Source organism: Stegodyphus dumicola, chromosome 1 (genome assembly GCF_044657685.1).
Source record: "Stegodyphus dumicola isolate Sdum_Otavi_A_Nest chromosome 1, ASM4465768v1".
Classification (NCBI taxonomy): Eukaryota; Metazoa; Arthropoda; class Arachnida; order Araneae; family Eresidae; genus Stegodyphus; species Stegodyphus dumicola.
This window is the reverse complement of record NC_140768.1, coordinates 246,446,245-246,456,241: the sequence shown is the minus strand read 5'-3', so window position 1 is coordinate 246,456,241 and position 9,997 is coordinate 246,446,245. Positions and strand designations below refer to the sequence as shown.

General features: G+C 35.8%; 1 long non-coding RNA gene across 1 annotated transcript; it reads left to right on the top strand.

The window, feature by feature from the left end:
• The first annotated feature begins 6,495 nt into the window (after nt 1-6,495).
• Nucleotides 6,496-8,620, top strand: LOC146999525 (uncharacterized). Its single transcript, XR_015044124.1, has 2 exons — nt 6,496-6,697; nt 8,377-8,620. It is a non-coding gene; the product is annotated as an uncharacterized LOC146999525 (long non-coding RNA).
• The last annotated feature ends 1,377 nt before the right edge of the window (nt 8,621-9,997 follow it).

Here is a 9,997-nt window from a genome sequence, read left to right as displayed (position 1 = left end):
AATGACAAACATAGTTTATTTTGTAATAAGTCGTTTCATAATACCTCAGAATGTTTTAAGGCTGCCGAGATGTCATTGGAGGCGAAAAGGGAAACATTGAAGAAAAGGGGAGCTTGTTTCGTCTGTTTGAAACCAGGACACAATTCTAAGATCTGCAAAGCTTATTTAAAGTGTATTATATGTAAGAAAAAACACCATAGCATTATGTGTCCAAATATAAATCAATCAAAACAAGACAAACAATCTGAATCGGATGCACAGGTTCTTTTGTCACCAAAAAAAATCTCCAACGTTATTGTTAACTGTATTGGTGAAAATCATCAATGGTGACAAGTCCGGAATCGTTCGTGGATTATATGATACTGGTGCTCAGAGATCTTTCATACGAAAAGATATTGCGGAGAAACTAGGATTGAAACCTGTAGATCAAGAAACGATGAGTCATGGACTTTTTGGAGGCAGTGAAACTAAACAAGAGTCCCATAATGTCTACAATATTACATTACAAAGCTTGTGTTCAAATTCCAAGTACACTATTTCAGTTTTGGACGAAAAGAAGATATGTGGTGCGATTCCACGTGTATCCAATTTTGAAAAAGAAATATATACGCTTAAGTGATACAGGAGAATATGTGCCTGAAATAGGTTTATTAATAGGAGCTGATTATGTTGGCGCATTATTGACTGGGAGAATTGAGCCCATTGATAATAATTTGGTAGCTATTAAAACAAAACTTGGATGGACGCTTCAAGGTAAACAAAGAAACTACTCAAAATCTTTGGAGAGTATTGTATATGCTAATAATTTGGATTTGAGGGAATTACAGAGCCTAGATGTCATCGGTATAAGATATCCTGCAGAAGTAAAGTCAAAGCAGGTAACCGATGAAGAAACGGTAGATTTTTTCCGTAAAACTATTAAAAGATATGAAGTATGTTTGCCATGGGAAAGTGGACGTCCAGAATTAGAAACGAATAAGGAATTAGCCACTAAACGGTTAATGTCAACTATGAAAAATCTCATGCAATCTGGACATTTAAGAGAATACGATGATGTGTTTAATGAGTGGGTTCGGGATGGAATTATTGAAATTGTAGATAAAGACGAAAAAAAGGGACACTATTTACCACATCATCCTGTGATAAAAACTGGTGCAACAACAACAAAAATTCGTCCGGTTTTTGATGCGTCGACGAAAGATTCCAAAGGAAATTCCTTGAATAATTGTTTAGAAAAGAGGCCAAATTTATTAGAACTGGTACCCAAATTGATAATGCAGTTTCGGAAAAACGCAATTGGCGTAACGTCAGACATCAAAAAAGCATTTGTACAAATCAGTTGAAAATGCCTCTACGAATATTCCTCTACGCCCTGCAGCTAATGCTTCAGATTCCAGTGAAGATGATGATTCATCACCCAAAATCCCAGGTTTTGTTACTAGAGCTGGTCGACGTTCCCAATAAATAAATAATTCGACGTTCCCAATAATAAAATTCCCAATAGACTTGATTTATAACTTTTGTTGCAATTTATAGGTATCCTACAAATTGCAAGGTGGGATGTTGTTTGAGTAAGACCAGCTACAACTCAACTCTGTTTAAGTTTTATGTTTTGAAAATAAGTTCTATCGTTTCTGTAAGAATAACTGCTTCCAAAATTTTTGGAAATATCTGCAATTAAAGTGTTTTTTCATATTAAATCCATAGTTATCTTCGAATCCTTTAAAATCTATCTCGAACGCTGTCCCACCTCGGAATGAGTCGATCTCTGTAATGATCGAGACGATGACACCAGACTCGCTCTCTGTCGAGTAGATCGCAAAAAGCGACCCGTTCTTCTATCTCGACGGTGTCTAGACTAGGTCCCATCATCGCTCCACTACAACCGACGGAACGGACAATACAGAACCGTACGGTCCCTGGCGAGCGTGAAACAACCATCGCCAGTGATGACTCCAGTCCTACGAAGACTGATTTTAATCACCCGTGGCCAAGACTGCCAAGGTACAGAACCTAATCAGTAGCTTCCCAGGTTTTACCCTAAGTCGACCCCCGGAGGGGTGTTCAAAGAATTTTGCTGTTCAGACAGGCAGCGATACGAACTGCTTGTTTTAATAATTGCCTGGCGCCTTTTCGAATCGGCGTGTCGTGACCTATTGGTCACGACCTTACACCTATTGTCGGCGCGAGCCTGACTATCAGAGCGCTGTCAAGCGAGCTTCTGAATGTAAACAAAAAACACCCCATCTGGTGACCGAAGCTTCGGAACAGTGCATCACTTCTAGTGCCGCCCGATTCGGTCCATGATCCTCGTACGAGTAGGTTGCGTGTCATGAGCGCTCCGACGGAAACGAGTACCCCAGCCGAAAATGGTGCACGGATGGATATCAGCGATTCATCAGAGGCGACAACTACTACTGAGAGCTGCGTTGGTCTTCCCGCGCAAACTCAGATAGACGAAACCAATATGGATTATTACCGCGAAAAATTAATGGATTTGGAAAAAGAAATCGACGGACTTAAGACTGCGATGAAAGCGTGACAACGTCTTCGACCAGTATCGGATCCAGACACCATCACGGATATTATGAAGAAAAATCTGCAAACTCTCCAGGCTCAAGCGGCGGATATTAGAAGTAAGTGCGATTTTTCTTGTTTCTCAGGCATTGTCCCCCCAGTCAACCCTAACCTTAAACGGAAAAAATTTGAAAATAAAAGGAAAAATAGTGGTAACTCAATTATTACTGATAGTGATGGATTTAAAATTCCCAGTAAGACTGCTAAGCAGCAAAAACTTGAAAAAATTCCTGTTGTTATGGAAAGTACGAACAGATTTAATGTACTCAATGAAAATGTTGATGTTGATAATGTAAATATTATTGCTACCCCAGATGAGCAGGCAGTGCAGCAGCAGCCGATTAATAATCATACCCAAACTATCCCCCCAGTTATGGTTAACCCAGGAAAATTAACCCATGAGGTTTTTCTAAAAGAATTATCTTTAAAGACAGAGGCAAAATTCTTAGGAAAAGTGAACGGAGAACTCCTAAAAGTACTACCCAGGACAGCTGACGACCATCGGATGCTTACAGCCTTATTTTTGGAAAAGAAAGTGGAGCATTATATCATAAATGCAAACTACGCCAGACCTATAAAAGTGGTTATTAGGGGTTTATCCATAACCACAAGCACAGATGATATTGCCGGTGCCCTTACTGCCAAAGGATTTGGAATCAGCAAAGTAACGCAGCTCAGACGCCGACGAACTAAAGTCCCAATGCCTCTCTTTTTGGTACAGGTCATTAAAAATGAAATTGCAGAGGAAATATATAACGTTAGTGATTTATTATTTTTCGCGGTCACGGTGGAAAAATACATCTCCAAAAATCAGGTGCCACAATGTTATAATTGTCAAAAGTGGCACCACTCATCAGAAAATTGCCATTTCGCTCCACGTTGAGTGAAATGTTCACAAGAGCATAAAACTGCCCGACGAAAGGAAACATGGAAGAACCTAAATGTGCCAACTGCCTAAAAATCACGTGGCTTCCTACCGTGGCTGCGAAAAGTTTCCCAAAAACAGAATTAATCCCCCAAAAAAGGATAACACTGTCAAAAAAGGAATCTCTTTTGCAGATATGCTAAAAAACCAGGCGCATATGTTCAACGAAAATCCAAATATGTCAGGCCCAAAATCGGCTTCTGCTGCACAAAGTAAAAACTTTGAAAATATTAAGTTAACTGATCTCAGTAATGCATTAAAAAAACCTAAATATGTCTAATGTAAGCAAATCTAGTGAAAATGTCATAACTGATAACCAAGAGAAGCCACAAGGCTCCGAATTTTTGTATTTTATGAAAAATATCTCAGAATTCAATAATGTATTAGGAATTAACAATATCAGATTAATGAACAATGTGTTCAGAACATATTTACCAAAGTTAAAAGAATTAAGTGACCCTGTTGACAAATTATTTATGTTCTATGAAATAGTAAATGAAATTCACAATAACGTCTCAGCTCAACCATAATATGCATTTTACTTTTGTTACTTGGAACGCAAATGGACTGCTCCAAAAAGCTTACGAGCTTTAGGAGTTTTTACATGAAGTTTCCCATGATATTTTATTCCTACAAGAACATATGCTTGGCCCCCAAAACTACTTCAGAGCATGCAACTACGAGACGCATCGTTGGGACAGACTACAGAAGGCAGATATGCTCCAAGAGGCAACGCAAGAGGAGGGTTGCTTATATTAATCAAGCGCTCCATCCCTCATCATGTTACTACATTACCACAGCTTAGCAGTTGAAGCTATTACACTCACGCCAAACACCTCACGACCAATCACACTCATCTCCACATATTTTCCAATACACTCACCTACAAATTCTGTCAAGACAGATTTGCAAACCTTATTAAACACTAACAATCGAGTTATTATAGGTGAAGATTTTAACGCACACCACCGCGAGTGGAACTGCTGGGATTTTAACCAACACGGAAAAGTCATCCACACCATTGCCCAAGCGGCCAATATTCACCTCGCAGTTCCTGAAAAACCAACACACTATGGGATAGGTAGACCATCAGTCATGGATTTCTTTATCCTCAAAAACATCAATCCACCCAGTTATGTGGAAAGTCTGACTGAATTATCATCAGATCATAACCCTGTGATGATGGAAATTTCTACCGACTCCTATAGTACACCACACAAACGAACCCTTATTACGAATTGGGCAGGCTATGCCAAAGCTCTCAACAACACTCAGTACCCTATCCACACGATACAGTCGAGGGATGAGTTAGACGCCTTCACGGAAGAATTCACGGATGAACTTCACGATGCTCTTCTGAAAAACAGCAAAACTATGCGAGCAGATAAACGCTACAAGAACAAGATCATCAGAGAAATCATCAGACGCAGAAATCACACTCGTAAGCAGTGGCAGAGATTCAGATACCCTACGGACAAAGCACTATTAAATCAACTTAACCAGCAATTCAGGACTCTATTAAAAAAACATGCACAACTTGACTGGGCCAGACATTTAGAATCACTTTCCACGGACGATAATTCGCTATGGAACGCTGTTTCTAAATTTAAAAGACGCAACACTAAAATTCCGCCCATTAATGGCCCCAAAGGGATCGCATACACCGATTTTGAGAAAGCTGAGTCTATTGCAGATCACTATGCTTCTCAATTTCGCACTCACAACATTTCTAACCCCCAAACAGAACTCACAGTCGCATCACTCATCACACAATTTCAAACAAAAACACACACAAACAACACACCCTTAATTATGCCATCAGAGGTTATTAGTTATATCGAGAAGAGAAAAAAACCGAAAAAAGCCCTGGACTGGCTAAAATCAGTAATAAAATGCTTAAAGAGATGGGAGCGAAAATGATATGCAAATTCACAAAACTTCTGAACGCCATGCTCGGCCTCCAGTACTTTCCGACCAATTGGAAAACAGCCATCATCGCTCAAATTCTAAAACCAGGGAAGGATCCCACCCTGGCTACCTCATACAGACCGATTAGCTTGCTATCGACTCTAAGCAAAATTGCAGAAGCAGTCATCTTGAAGAGAGTGCAAGACTTCCTAACAGATAACAACGTCCTCATCCCACAGCAATATGGGTTCAGAAGTAAACATTCAACTACGCACCAACTCTACCGAGTTACTGAGATGATTGTAGATTGCTTCCAGAGGAGACAAATCACAGGAGCTCTCTTCCTCGATATTTCGAAAGTCTTTGACTATGTATGGTTACAGCGCCTCACGTACAAATTACTCACTCTGGGATTCCCAGATTACATCATAAACATCATTAATTCCTATCTCTACGATAGACACTTTGTCGTTCGCTATAACAATACTCAATCTTCACGGAAAGTAACTCTTGCGGGTTTACCTCAAGGAAGTTTACTTTCGCCCACATTATTTTCAATTTATACGAACGACATCCCTCACCACCCCCGCACTACACTCGCACTTTATGCAGACGATACTGCGATCCTATACCAAGATGCGTCCATGGCCGCAGTCGTACAAACATTACAAGAACACATCCATGCATTAGAGTCTTGGATGCTCAAATGGAAAATTAAAACGAACGTCGAAAAATCCGAAGCTGCTTACTTCACCAAAAAAAGAATCGTCGACCTGAGTATCACCCTCCAGATGTATGAAGTCAACATTCCCTGGGCTAAGCAAGTCAAATACCTTGGTGTCATTTTAGACCAAAAACTCACATGGGCCCCACACATCACACATATCCTGAATAAGTTTCGGGGAACTAAAGCATTACTCAATCCCCTAATTGCCCGAAACTCGGTTTTATCTATCCATAACAAACTTCATGTATTCAGATCCATGCTGCGACCAATTGTTACTTACGCGTCCCGTCTGGGGTAAGGCTCCTATATACCAGGCTGAATCATCAGGCATTCGCGATCCCAAGTGGGAGATTTAATGGCGGCTGTGTAGTTACGGTGCAACAATTTTTTGTGTTTTTTTGTGTAAAATGGGCTGATGTGCAGCTATTAATTGTTCAAATCATTCACGGAAAGGTCATACATTGGTAAAATTTCCTAAAAATGAAGAAAGGAGAAAAATATGGGTAAATAATTGCCGAAGAGACAATTGGAAACCTGGTCCAGGCGCTGAACTTTGCTTAGTAAGTATAATGTTAATTACGCCTTCATTTAGACTTTATATCTTCTCTGATGTTTATAATGTGCAAGTAAAGTGAAATTCTTGTGTACAATAACCTGAGTATCTGCTAATTTCTGTAATAATAGCTATAATTAAATTAGTCTAGGGTTAATGTACCCGTCGCCGAACATCGCCAATGTGGATGTTTTGAATGTGGAAAAGAAATTTCTCTTCTAATATAAAGCGCAGATTTTGTTTTCCTGTGCTAATTGTGGAATTTATACTAATGTAACATGAAAATCATTAGCATATTGAAATTTATTAAAAAATAAATAATAATTTGGAAAGTCAAGATAAAATCTGAATGTTTGCTAAAGATATATGTAACATTATACTATAGTTGCAATATCGTTGGAATGATATATAATTTTTTTCTTTATTTTATAATCACTGTTGTTAAAAAGTTAGATGAGTTGTTTATGCACGGTGCCCACTACTGTTTCTTGGTTAAAATAACTTCCAGAATTTTGACATTGACATCTGATGTCAGTAGAATAAATTGAATAGTATGAGACAAAATATATATAATCTAATCAATAATTGCAAGTACCATATAGTTATAATCCAGTATTATACAATTTGGCAATGGAGTAAAGATTTAGAAATGAATGCAGAACTTTCAAATAAGCACAGAAAACTTGTGAAACTGCATGTGTATTTTTCAAAAATAATTGTAGTGTTTTTAATGCATGTGTAGTGTTTTTAATGCATGTGTAGTGTTTAATGCATGCATAACAATCAAATAAATCTGCCTGTAATGATGAATTTCAAAGGCCAAGCCAAAATCCTTTCATGAATTTGATACTTCTAAAGAATGTGATCTCGTCAAATTAAATCCTCATGACATTGATAAACAGTTATTACTGATCTGTGTTACAAAACAGATTTTTATACATGATAAATAATATTTTCTGAAGCGTTATTTTGTGTTGTCATCTCTAAATAAAAAATTGCCTACAAATTCAGAAAGCTACTGAACTACGTTCTAGAGTTTTTAATAACTTTAATTGGATATGTCTGTGCCGGTGTAATTTAAAAAATTGTTGTTTAAACTGGCCTTGATGCTTTTTAAAATGCATGTTGGCACTGTGCTCCGAAATTAGGGCTATGTTTTGAATGATTAGAGAATTAAAAATTAAATATTTCAATTAGAGCAATAAACATTACTACAATTATAACAAGAATCATAGTCTGCTGTAATTATAAATGTATTTATCGGCCTAGTATCTTAAAAGTTGGGTGAAGTGAACTCTTATTTTCTTATCTATTGTAAGAGCACTATAGCAAGAAATATAAAGTTTTATTTTAGTTGTTTTTAATGTTATAGCAAAACACTACTTCATTTAATTTTTGGATAATGTTCTAAAGAACACTTTAAATTATAGGCAAAAAATAAATATTGGATAATTAAATTCTGCCCAAGCTTACAAGATGCTGCTGCTGATATGTTAGACATGGTTTGTTTATTGTTTCAGTTTTTTATAATACTGGGCCTAATTTAATTACCTGCATATTTATTTATTGCCTATACTTACTTACAGTTCATGCTTGCTGCCTTTGGCACAACCTCACTGTGTGGTTTGTTTTTTGTACTTTTATTTATTTTGTATACTTTTTTTTTATTACTTTATGTATTTACAGGATCATTTTGAGGAATCTCAATTTGAGTCACTATGCAAAGATAGAAAAAAACTAAGAAAAACTGCAGTACCAACACTCTTTAGCATTCCAAATCCACCACCATCTGTAACTGATGTCCGTGTGCATAAATTTTCCCATTGTGTTACTTCATTTTATCTAAATTTCAAGGATAATTCTTTTCATTTTTATATGGCATGTTATCAGTATAAAGGCTAGTGAAAATAAATTGGTATGTGTATATGTTTTTGAAGTGTAATGCTTAAATAAAAAGATAGTGCGTGTGTTTCTTCATTTAAACAAAATTTCAAGGATAGTATTTTTCAGCGTTGTACTGTTTGTTATTTCTCAATGTAAAGGGTAACAAGGGGAAAAAAACTGGTATGGTACATCTGTTTTTTAAGCATGATAATTTTATTTATTTCTTTAGTGATGCATATATAGAGAGAGAAGGTATTTGGTCCAACTGAAGTTATAATAAATCTAATTTTACTAGATCTCTTTCTCCCCTCAGGTGTAGAAAATTTTCAAATGCAGAAAGTTTATTTGCAGAATTAATTCATTTCTGATAAACTTATTATCATTAATTTTTTATATAACATGTTATTAAGTTACATGTTTGACTACTGTGTAATAAACTTGTATTTAGGGCAAAAAATTAACTATTTTGCAGCTGGTGACTAATATCATGCTTCTAAGAATATTACTTTTAACTTTTTTCATAATTTTTGTATTTCAGGAACATGAAACTGTTATTTTGATATACTTAAATAATAAAAGTGTGTATCTGAATCAATTAATGGATACAAATATTTTACAGTTATTTTTAGAAGATATTTGCTTCTAATAATTCATAAAGTATGTTAAAATATAGGTAAATAATTTGGTGCAGAATTCAAATTTAGGGTTTGAAATATAGTGAATCATGAGACTAAATGATTTTTATTGTCATAATTTGCCTGGGCTTAAGAATGTACTTTTCGCCCGGTGGAAATTGTCATCAAACTGTCCTGAACAGGCTTTTAGTTGATAATAACTTCCAGGCTTATCAGTACCTCCTTTTGAGTGGAGGGTATACAAATATAGTACCCAATTTAAATTACATTGTGATTGTAATAATATTGTGGTATTAAATAAGTGATTATAATTACAATTTAGATAATTGCATTGTAATTATATTACATTGTATCTGGGAACTCTTAATTTCATTACTTTATGCAATTATGTAAGTGCATAATCTAATTGCAATAATATAATCTATTCACAATTACAAAATAATTATAAATGCAGTTACATCTTAAATAGAGGCCATTTTAATACTTTTAAATTTTCGCAAGATAACTTCCCATTAAGGTTCATTTGGAGGAAACTATGCAAATACTAAAAAAGAAATTATGCTAAATTTACATATTTTGTACAGTAGTTTCTTGTTATAATGCTGTTCAATATATCTTCAATACTTTTGTAAATTTAACGACATTCTTTGCAATCACTGTGGTGCTTTAAAAAGAAGTTTCTTAGTTATGCTTTCTAATAATTATTAAATTAAAAATTAAGTATTATGTATAATAACTAGCAATTAAAAAACCTTGACTGCATGAAAATGCTGTTGCTGTGTAAAATA